Source organism: Diabrotica undecimpunctata, chromosome 5 (genome assembly GCF_040954645.1).
Source record: "Diabrotica undecimpunctata isolate CICGRU chromosome 5, icDiaUnde3, whole genome shotgun sequence".
Classification (NCBI taxonomy): Eukaryota; Metazoa; Arthropoda; class Insecta; order Coleoptera; family Chrysomelidae; genus Diabrotica; species Diabrotica undecimpunctata.
In genome coordinates this window covers 104,842,007-104,854,512 of record NC_092807.1, presented here as the reverse complement: position 1 = coordinate 104,854,512, position 12,506 = coordinate 104,842,007, and the positions used below count along the sequence as shown (strand labels likewise).

Below are 12,506 nucleotides of genomic sequence, written 5' to 3'. Positions count from 1 at the left end.
AAAATATTGGTTTGTTTAAAATATTTCAAAGTTCAACAAAAAATTAAAATAATTCAGAAAATATAACCAACAAACATTTCTAAGAAGGAAAGTTATTAAATTCTTGGATTATCTGTACTAAACAAAAAGTAAGCTTTACATAAATTATTTCTTTGTAATACTTCAGTTGACCCGCATAAGTTTAAGTGAAACAAAAGACAAATTGAAACGGGTTTTTACAAATACATTAGTGCAGTGATTAAAGACAATAGAAGATATTTTAGAAAGAGGTTTTTGTTAGTTTTAAGAATTATAGAAAATAATATTTGTAAATAAGTTTTAGGAAATTTTATAATTATAGGTAAAAATTTGTTTGTTATCGAAATGAAAAAATGGGGAATTGTGACGAGTTTTGATTGGCGGAGATTGAAAAAGGTGGGATAAGGAAAGTTTAGCTAGATTGAGGAGAGAGAAAATATAGGCAGTTGGTTTTCCAAATCTGTAAGAGGAACAGTGATTGTTCTCTGGCGGTTCCTGAAATGTAGCAAGCAGTAGTGTTGAATGTTAGTGAGTTTTTGTGGAGTTAGTGTATCTGACAGAAGCTGAAGCAACAAAATATTGTAAGTCATATTTCTCTACTTATATTCCAAGAGTCACTGTTCAGGCCAACGAGAGATTCAGTTTATCGTAAAGAGAAGATATTTTTCACTCTTAAGACTTAAGAGTCATTTTTCACTCGGGCCAACGAGAGATTCAGTTTATCGAGAGGAGAAAGGCTATCATAATTTGAATGATTTGTGCTTTTGAAGGAGATCATTAAGGACGATATACTTGCAACAATCTGTGTAAGATTGCTGATTACATAGGGAGCGGTTGAGAGGAGATAATATAGTCTACAAGGAACAAGGATTTGGACCACTCATCATCAGAGAGAGATATTTTGTTTTCTGCAGTTTTTTCTTTTATTGATAACACAATTTTTACACTTAATTTAGAAAGGATATAAATATTTTGATTAGGAGAGTTAGAATAGTTCGGAATTTGAGATTTCAATTAATATTGTTTGTACCATAAATTTTGATTGTTCACGTACGGAGAACAAAACTTTGAGAATCCTTATATGAGATTTGTTTATTGAAAACTTTTGAGTGTGAATTATTTCATTATTTTTATTTCAATATATAGTGTTAGATCATATGTGTTTTTTATTATTCCGGTATTCTCTGGACCTTACCTTTCACATGTAATAGCATAGATATTGAAGCACGAATGTAACCCTGAGATAAAAGAATTAAAAATTGTGATAGAGTCATAATCATATCATTTAAATAATTTTAATTAATCAAAAAAATTAATTAGCTAATTATTGCTTGGCGCACCAAGACTTTAAATATCTCAATAATATATATATATATATATATATATATATATATATATATATATATATATATATTTTAATTATCTCAGTACATTTCTAATTTTCTAGACCATCTTTAACTCTATTGCATGTATTTTCATTTACTTCTAAATTACTATGCAAAACACTCCATTCCACTTCCACTCCTGAAATCTTGTTTAAAAAATAGTGAAGCCATTATAACCGCAAGTTGTTTAGCGGTTATATTTTTCAAACTCACGTGTTTTTAGCTCTAGTGTCAGGATGCTGGTACATCTTTACAACATACAGGCAAACTCTCCTCTATACCTCATTACCTCTGGTAACTTTTTCCTCTTCCATAGCCAAGCAATATAATCATTCTGGCTTTACAGCCCCACGTGGGCTCTAGCCTCATAAAGAATTTGCCTTCAGCCGTCCCTAGTCATCGCCTTCCTCTGCCAAGTACGTATTTTCATATTTCTTATGTCTTTATAGATGTTATTAAGGAACTTTGTTCTGGGTCTTCCTTTTTTTCTCTGACCAATAGGTCAATCAATGGGCGTTTTTCTAGCTGGGTCATTTTAGTCCATCCGCATTCTATCCACCTCATACGTCCTATCTTTATATGTTTTCGATATGTGGTTCCTAGTATACTCTATAAAGTTCGAAGTTATATCGTTTTCTCCACACCATTGTCATTCACCGCTCCATAGATTTGCCTTAGTACTTTCCATCGAAACATCCTAATATGTTTTCATTCCTTTTAATACATTAAATTGGTCCAGGACTCTGAATCATAAGTTAAAACTGGGCGTATGTAGAGTAGAGTTGTAGAGTTTTACCTTCATTTTTCTCGATATAATCGGGGATTTAAGGAGATTAAGCTCAAAACAGCATCTGTTGACTGTGCAAATTCTCCGGTGCTATTACTTTCAGTGTTAATGAGTGCGCTCCCAGGTATACAAATTAGTTCCCTGGTTCGATGACGTGGTTTCTATAACAAATGGCTGTAGGATTCGTGGTTGCGTGCTTATTTTTGTATTTCGTTTTGTTGGTGTTCATTATTAAACCCATTTTTATAGCCGATTCTTTTAGTGCTACATACGCCTCTCGTACAGCGTTTTCCGTTCTTCGAATAGTATTGATATCATCAGCATATGGTTTGTTATATATTAAGCCAGTGGTTGTTATTTGGAACATATGTATACAGGAGATAGGGTCTCCCTGGCGCAGCCCGTTATTTGTTTAAAAGGTTCAGACAGTTCCCCGTGGATTCGTACTTTACATTCAACTTTTTGCTAGTTTTGTTAAATTTACTCACTGATTTGGCACTTCTAGCTCTTTTATTGCTTTGAAGATTTCTCTTTTATAGAGTCGTAGGCTGCTTTGTAGTCTATAAATAGTTCAATCTGATGAATTATCCATTTACCTCCTCTGAAACCAGCCTGGTATTTTTCTCCTATTCATTCTGATATGATGCCATACGGTGACATAGTATTGTGGAAAATATTTCATACACTGCATTTATAAGAGTAGGTAATTCTTTTGTGGTTGAAGCAACAGCTAAACAACAACTGCTTTTATTTTCATTATTCAATCTGTCACATCTGTAATTTCTCCTATCAAAATCACGCTTTCATATCAACCATTCACATTCAAAGACATCTTTTTAATGTGTTTCTAATTTGTAAAATAATTCACACCGTATTGACATTGATTAACAAAATTTTTCCAAAATCCCTAATTCTGTTCTATAGAAACGAGTGTTTATTTTTTATTGCCTGAAAAGCCTTTTGTTCTCTTTAAACAAATCTTTCCTAACAACTGCTTCCTAACAACTATCTGCTTACCACATTCGAACTTTTGTCCCAGTTCAAATAAAGTATTAGTATTCTTTCGACAATTTTTGCTACCTATTTTATAAGTATTATTTAGGCTGCTTGATAATTTTACAAAATTTAAAACTTTTTTAAAACTAAAATTATCCACTCACGTCATTACACCAAAGAAAACCACAATAACGTTTATTTCTCGGAAAAAAAACCGCACATAATATATTCTTATAGGTATTTATTTGCGACAGCATGGACCAAATTATTCTATCTGGTCTTCTTCTTCTCTCTCACAATAGATCCTCCTATCTATTCCCATGATAGCAAAACAATATAATATATATATATATATATATATATATATATATATATATATATATATATATATATATATATATAATATAAAATGAATGAATAATAAATATATCATGTTAAATTCACGATTCATTAATATCATTTTAATGTTTTTTTTTTTCAATGCCAGCATTGATTATTTAGTGCGGAAGATTTGTCAATATTCGCATAAAATAAAAAAACATATCCCCTACAGCGAATATTTAACATATTAACGATCATTTTCGCACGGAAACTATTAAAAAACAGATATTACAGGTTAACTTCCCCACAATATAAAATATGTGTTATAAAATTGTCTTGAAATATGTTTATGAGTGTTAAAAATACATTTATTTTATCTACCATTGAAATTATGCATCTGAAAATAATCGCAATGTCGTTCGTAAATACGGAAATCTTAAAATAAAAATACAAACGAACTCAAAAGAACGACTATGATCGACTATGTTTTGTTACTAAATTCACATTTATTACACTTTTTTTTTACATTTTCAAGGGACGAAATGATAATGTTTATTGAATAATAATTAAATTTATAATTACATTATAAAATTAAATACAATATAGTTTATTACATTTCGATCAAAAATATGCTAGTTTGCTACCGAACAACACAATCAGTAACCATTTCTTTCTTGCATATAGAAAGGGAAACAACAGTTTAAATACAGAAGCAAAAAAGAGGTAATAAATTCTGCGATAACATAGATAATTTTATGGGAACCACAAGAAGTAAATATGTCTGGAAAACAATTAGAAGAAGGTAGTAGAACAGATAGAAAAAACGCAGTACGTTAAATCTAATATCCTCGGAATTATGGGTCCAATATTTTAAACAAATGCTGACAAAAGATCGAATTCCAAGATATTGGCTACGAAAAATATGTTATTCCCTACCTCAAAACAACTGAAATAACACAAGAAAAAAGTAAAAAATACACAAATGATATGAAAACTGGGAAGGCTCCAGGACCGAGGGTCCCCAAATGGCCTTAGCAAACTATTTCAGCTCTTGTCTTATACCTTAATAATTTATTTTTGAGAGGTAAAAAATGTAATGCTGTATGTGTATGTATATATATATACATATATATATATATATATATATATATATATATATATATATATATATACAGATTGAACCAATTTAAAACGGAACATACAATTTAATATATATCGGTTTGAACTGCATTTGAAATAGTGGACCAATATAAAACTTGGACAAAAATAAATCCATACCCGGTGATAGACATTGTATAAAATATTGTTCAACTATCAGTCTCCTTTAAAGGAAAGAGGAGCTTGAATAATAGTCGGAGAGATAGAGCCGAAATTTTGAACTGATCAGTAATATGACATTTCTCTATTGGAATATATTCATTGTAACTGGGTTAAGACTTTGCCTTACAGGCGGACGCCCCTCGTGGTACAGGGGGTGGCTATACAGGGATGAAGTTGTAATTTTTTTCGGAAAAATTAACGATCGATAATATGGCTAAAAATTTGCCCAGAGTAAGATATTGGTATAACTAGATGAAATCCCAAAGGGCTGACGCGAGAGTGGATACATAAGGGGTGGCGGACAGGGGTGAAGTTGCAATTTTTTGGGGAAAAATTAACGATAAGTAATATGTCCGCCATTTTCATGGCTTATTATTTAGCCCCCAAAAACTATAAATCCAAAAGGGCGGACAGCTGGGTTGTTACAGAGAGCCATAAAACGGGGTCAAATGTACCACTTGCCTGCGCATTTTAGGTCTCGGCAACAATTTTCAAACTAATTTTATTATGATATTTTTATACCGATTGATTTGAAAATTTCTATGCTCACTTCTATTACTATACTGAAAAGCGTCAAGTAGAGTTTTCCTCAAAATTTTCCAAAAAAATTTCCGTAAATGAAAATTTTCGTAATTTTTTGAGGTAAAATCTAATTTGTAGAATTCTTTCGATTTTCTGTCAGTTATACCATGATTTTTTTCCAAAAATTTTCAAAAGATTTTTCCGATAAGAAAAAAAAATTTAGAAAAACTTTAAAAATTTGGTCATTTTTCTCACTCTCATTGATGTCATTACATTCATCATATTCGTCACTTTCACTTTCAATAATATCACATTCAATATCTGCTTCATTTTCAATCACTACTTCTCGAACTGATTCTGGCATCTGAAGTCCACTAAACCATTTGAATTTATATGTTTCATCTTCAAACTCCCAACCATGTTCTTCAACAATCAATTCTGTTGGTACTTTTTTATGAGCATTTGTCCAAATATTTGAAATATAATGAGCTCGCAGTAGATGTTGGTGTAATTCATCTTGACATGGTGGTAAGCTTGAAGCATCGAAATTTTTTAGTTTTTTTTTAAGGTTCGTTCACATCATGCAACTTATACTGTCGGTTAAATAGTGAAAATCTGACATCGTTTACTTTTCTTTTTGGAATTGTTCTCGTCAGTCCTGTTCCATATAAGTGACATACGAAAGTTTCTAAGGTTTCAAAAACTTCATTACAATCGAAGTCAGTTTCACCAAGTTGAATAAAAGCATCTTGATACTTATAAAATTTAGCGCATGCGTCTAGAATTACTGATCTAAATGAACGCGCATCATTATTATTTTAATATTTTAAAATAATAATGATGCAAAATTAATGTCCAAACAGAATTTGTAAAATTATAATTAACTAATGAAAAAAAATTCAATCAATTTGAAAGTTAAAAAAAATATTGAAAATATCTACAAATTAAATTTCAAAACTTAAAAAATTGATAATTCCACTATTAAATTGATTTTTATTAATAATTATTTGTAAAATTGAAGAGAGCCACAAAATTGAATTTTATCTATTGATAAATAGAAATAATATATTTTGTATTTGATTATTAATGTAATAATAAATCAAATTTTTCCTATATCTGAACAATCATTATTTATGCAATATAAATTTAAAAACCTTTTTATTGTAATAAAAAATAAGTTAAATTACTATTTGTTATACCAAAAATATTTAATAATTAACATTATAAAATTACTTTAATTTAATAAAATATCAAATATCAAACATGTATTCAATTAAAAATTAATTCGCAAAATATTCATATTTAAGAAAAAAATGTGATTTGTAAAGTAAATATGACTTTAGTTTGGAAAAAAAAAACATTATCATAATATCATTTTAATACTACAAAATATTCTATAAAAGATTAAGACGATGACGTAGAATTTTATCAAATGTTTTAGAAAAGTTTTTCTAAATTTTTTTTTCTTATACACATTTTTTTCTTCTACAAATTAGATTTTACCTCAAAAAATTACGAAAATTTTCATTTACGGAAATTTTTTTGGAAAATTTTGAGGAAAACTCTACTTGACGCTTCTCAGAATAGTAACAGAAGTGAGCATACAAATTTTCAAATCAATCGGTATAAAAATATCATAATAAAATCAGTTTGAAAATTGTTACCGAGACCTAAAATGCGCAGGCAAGTGGTACATTTGACCCCGTTTTGTGGCTCTCTGTACCAACCCAGCTGTCCGCCCTTTTGGATTTAAAGTTTTTAGGGGCTAAATAATGAGCCATGAAAATGGTGGACATATTACTTATCGTTAATTTTTCCTCAAAAAATTGCAATTTCACCCCTGTCCGCCACACCTTATGTATCTACTCTCGCGTCCGGCCTTTGGGATTTCGTCTAGTTTCTAGTTATACCAAGATCTTCAGCAAATTTTCAGCCATATTATCGATCGTAAATTTTTCCGAAAAAAATGACAACTTTATCCCTGTATAGCCACCCCCTGTACCACGAGGGGCGTCCGCCTGTAAGGCAAAGTCTTAAACCAGTTACAATGAATATATTCCAATAGAGAAATGTCATATTACTGATCAGTTCAAAATTTCGGCTCTATCTCTTGGACTATAAGGAAACGATAAGTGGTTTGACAGCATAATAACTGCTTGTTTAGTCTAGTTTTTTTAGTGATTCTAGGCAACCTATTTGGGTGGAGTTTTGACTTGTTCTTGAATGAGTTCCGAATCCAGCAGCCCGCTGAAGTATTGGATTTTTATAATATAATTATTTGACAACCTTTTGTTGGCCAACCACCTAGAGCGGAGTTGAGCCGAAATACATTGATTTCGTATGTTCCGTTTTAAATTCGTTCAATCTGTATATATATATATATATATATATATATATATATATATATATATCTACATATAAATATATAAATACATATATATATATATATATATATATATATATATATATATATATATATATATATATATATCTGATATCTATACTAATATATATCTATATATAGATTGAAAACCGAATTGAAGATTGTTGCGAAGACGCTAAAGATCAGATTGGCTTTCGTACTGGTCTTTCTTGTACAGATAAGGGTGTTCTTAATAATACACAATCACACAATAACGCACAATATGGCGACACACATGGTATTTATTGATCCTAAAAAGTCATATGATAATGTCCCACTAGCCAAGTTGTTGTGCGACGATATGACGAGTTAAATAAAAATTGGACAACAAGTGACAAAAGAGATAAAGTTAACCAAAGGAGTTCACTGTGGCTGCTGCATTGCGGGGGGGGGGGAGAAGGATATGTGGATAATTCACTCAAAAGAAGAAAAATAATTTTACAAGGACCTAATATCAGTAATAATTTTAGTCAACTTTCAACGTCATTTAGCCAACCTTTAACATCGTATTATAAGAATAGAACTGTGACGGATTTGGCTCTTCTAAATATTCAAAATTTAAATTAAGCTTTATCCATGAATCAACTAGCAAATGTGCCTGGATCAAAAATAGCTTATTCTCCGTTCATAAATTGTTGAGAGCACGAAATGTGCCTCAAACTCATAAAACGGTCGTAAACCATAGGCGTTCCTGAGGTGTTTATTCATTAAATAATAATATAATATTTTTTAATACTGTTATATATATATAACATTAATAATATTTTAATACTAATATATTTAGCAAAAAAACAATTAAAACTTTTACGGCTAATGTTATGTAATTATATTATATTAATAAAAATAAGAATTTAACCATTAACAATTTTGTAAATAAGAATAGCTTATCTCTTTGGATATTTCAATACTAATCTTCGCGTTTAATCACTTTACTAGAAAACCTGGAATTCATATCCGAAGGTACTATTCGTTGCAAGATAATTTGGATGGAATTCCCCAGATTTTTAATAATATAATGGGTATGCTTTGGCCACGTGCCTCGTTTGTTCAGTTTATATTCGAAACTTAACTTAAAAGAGTGAAGTTATTACGAACGAAAACAATTTTTTTGTTTAGTACGTTTTTGATCGCATGTAATTTACGGCTCGTCGGTGTGTCCGCGTCTACGGCAGTAATTAGCGTCTCGAATATTTCTTTTGCGAATTATATGCAGTGCGTGAGTGATTTTTTATTCCATATACCTACGAACATATACGTTCCTTTCGCTCGTGCTCGTTTTGTTGGATTGTTTGTGATGGCTTCATCATCAACATCATCAAGTTTTACACCGGTACTGTTGCGTACAGTCAGTAAGTCTGTCTATTCACCAAGAGAGAAGACTATTGCCCTGAATGTTCACGATGCTCTGGTTTCTCAGAATCCCACAAACACTGTTCGCAACATAGTCGAAAGTTGTGCCAACATGACTGGCGTAGGAGAGTCAACTATATATAGGTTCCTATCAGAAAGAAAAAAACAAGGTATAGCTAACCCAAACACAAACGAACACTTAAAGAGAGGGAAAAAGCCTATTGAAATTGATGAATTTGCCAAAAATGGTATTCGAAGGAAAATTCATGGATTTTTTTTCAAAAAAGAAATACCAAACCTAAACAAAATTTTACAAGAAGTTAGAGACGACCCGGATTTGCCTCATATCGGACGAACTAAATTGTGGCAAGTTTTAAAAGAATTAAATTTCCGGTGGGAGAAATCAGACCGAAAATCACTTTTGATTGACCGGGAGAAGATAATATGTTGGAGAAGAAATTATCCAAGATCCATACAAAAATTCCGGGCTGAAGGAAGGCCCATCTTCTACCAGGATGAAACGTGGGTAAACTCAGGTCATACTCTAAAAAAAATTTGGTCAGATAAAAATATATTAAGCTCCAGGCAAGCCTTTATGGAAGGTTGGTCTACTGGTATCTCCCCACCTTCTGGTAAAGGCAGTAGATTAATAATTTCTCACATTGGCAGTGAAAAAGGATTTGTTAAGCATGGTTTGTTGGAATTTCAGTCCAAAAGCACAAAAGACTATCACGAGGAGATGACAGCCGATGTTTTTGAAGAGTATTTTGAGCAGATGATTGAACACATACCACCAAATTCAATTATAGTATTAGATAATGCACTTTATTATTCACGACTAGTAGAAAGACTATCAACGACTGCGTGGAAGAAACAGGATATTCTTGACTGGCTGCGGAATAAGTATCTGCCTTACGAAGATGGAATGGTAAAAGCAGAACTTTTAAAAATTGCCCGGCAACACAAATCTAAGTTCAAGAAATACGTAGTTGACAAAATGGCGGAAAGGCGAAACATTACAGTTCTTAGACTTCCACCCTACCACTGCGAAATAAATCCAATTGAACTCATGAAAAGTTATGTGGCTAGAAAAAATACGTTATATAAAATACAAGCTGTACGTGAATTGTTATACGAGTCTTTACAACATATTACAGAACAAAACTGGAAAGATGCAGTAAGGCATGTAATAGAAGAAGAACAAAAAATGTGGGATCTTGATAACATAATTGATGCGACCGTAGAGACACAACCGCTAATTATTAACCCTCAAGATGACTCGGATTCCGAAGTTGATCCTATTTATTTTGAATTTGAATAGTTTTCTAATCGTAATTATATAAGGTAAGTAATAATGGTTGTAATCGTAAGGTATTAAAGGGGAAAGGCGCAAAATGTCGCCTGTCAAAATGTTCAATGTGTTTTAAATGTATCCATTTTTTTTTTTCAAATCCTGAGAAAACTAAACAGCATTTTTGAAAAAATTAAAGGCAGAATGAAATACTTATTAGAATAAATAAAAAGTTTCTTTTGCATGCAATATTTTCAATTAAAAATTATACTATATTTTCTCTTTTATTTTCACCCCTATTATATAACATCTTAAAATAAACATTGTAGAAGTTTTCAGGGACTTTCTGCCCTCAGTAATAATGTAATCTTTCATTCTGCGTTTAAATTTTTCAAAAATATTTATTAGTTTTCTACGTATTCGAAAATAATGGATACATTTAAAACACATTGGAAATTATGCCAGGCGACATTTGGCGCCTTTTTCCTTAATTAAATAAATGTATCTTTTACAAATGGCAAGAAACTTTTTATTTTTGAATAAAATAAATAAGTTTTATTAAAAAATACAATTTACATAAGTACAATTTAAAAAATATATTTATTTAGTTCAAATAAATGTTTCAATCATATACTCTACGACACTGGTCGTTCATCTCTAACCATTCAAAATACCCCCGTAATAGGATTATAAGGTATTGTATTCCTTCAGATATAAGGTGGGTTAGTCGAAAACGTCTTAAACCGTCAGTTTTAGGTTGGTTTTTACTATTATATCGTATTACCTATCCTCTCTGTATTTCAGTTTTCTAATTAGGGTTAAACTTGTAGTGAGCTATCAACAAATTGTGAACCGGCTATAGTCAACAAAACAATTGCGTTTTCAATATTTACATTGAGAAATAAAACAAATATCCATAATATAGCTGGTAATTTTTTATTATTTTATATTAATGTCTATAATTTACAATTTCAACTTTATGTATTTGTCACTGGATTTAATTTACTGAAGATGTTTAATTAAAATGATCCCAATATCGATTTTGATTTTATTATTTTTATAGAGCTGTAGAAAAAATATTGTATGCAACACATGCAAAAAGTGTTTTTTTTTTCATGAAATTGCCTATTAATAAATGAATTTGAATTAGTTTTAGTGAAATTTACTAAAAAAAAAAAAAAAATTCTTTTTTTTTACAAATATACCTTGTATTTTATTTCATAAAGCTATCGATAAAAGAAATGTTAAAAAAACTTACTGAGTATTCTTCTTCAGAATCTCCCAACGGTATCCAATGTATCTCACTAACACACCAAGCACTCCTCTCCTTGCAGTTCGCTAATTAACAACAAAACAAAACTGCAAGAAATATATAATCAAATTAAAAGCACCAACCGAAGAACAGAGACAGCGAATTGTTGCAGCTAAGAGATGGATGGTATTATTTTAGTGGCAGGTGGGGGTTGTTAAAATAATATTTTTGTCCTCACAATTTCCCCTAGATCGGTTGCCCCTCCTTTCAGTACCCTAATGCGCTGCGAGAGGATTTTAAGGTCACAGTCACTTAGTGTTGCATTAGAATTTGTCGATTATTTTTTTCAAGACCAAGAAAGGTTAAGAAATTAAACATGTACAATGGATTTTGTAATTAAAAAATCACTTGCACATTTTGTATTGTGCCGGACTGAAAAAAGAAAAAAGAAAATTTGTATTAGGGATATAAAGAAAAAGATATAGTTCCTTTTATAAAAAAGAATAAATGAATAAATCACCAAAAAAGAAATTTTTTTTATATAAAAGCCACTATATTATTATTACAAATTAAAGCTCTAGCAATATTGTCTAGGTTAACAAGTTGGATTAGTCTTTTTTTTTCTCGTATCTTTACTTCGATTGTTGTTGATTATCCTCATAGGTATTTTTCAATTTTTTGTCCTATTCTCCATACTTCCTTCCAGGTATCTATTTGATCCTGATCAATACTGCCGTGGCCGCATCCTCAACCTGACCGAACATAGCAAAGATGCATTTGAAAGAAAGCAGAAATTGAGACGTGACGTTCGTGTACTTTTATGCAGCATATGACACCGTACA

The 12,506-nt window shown here is 30.7% G+C and overlaps 1 protein-coding gene across 1 annotated transcript in view; it reads right to left on the bottom strand.

Moving 5' to 3' along the window:
* The window catches only part of e (nonribosomal peptide synthetase ebony), a 98,168-nt gene extending 86,350 nt beyond the window's left edge, over positions 1 to 11,818 (bottom strand). The window contains exon 1 of the mRNA XM_072532443.1: positions 11,671 to 11,818. The gene's annotated coding sequence lies outside the window, so the exon portion shown is untranslated. The remainder of the gene's footprint in view (positions 1 to 11,670) is intronic.
* Positions 11,819 to 12,506: the final 688 nt, after the last annotated feature.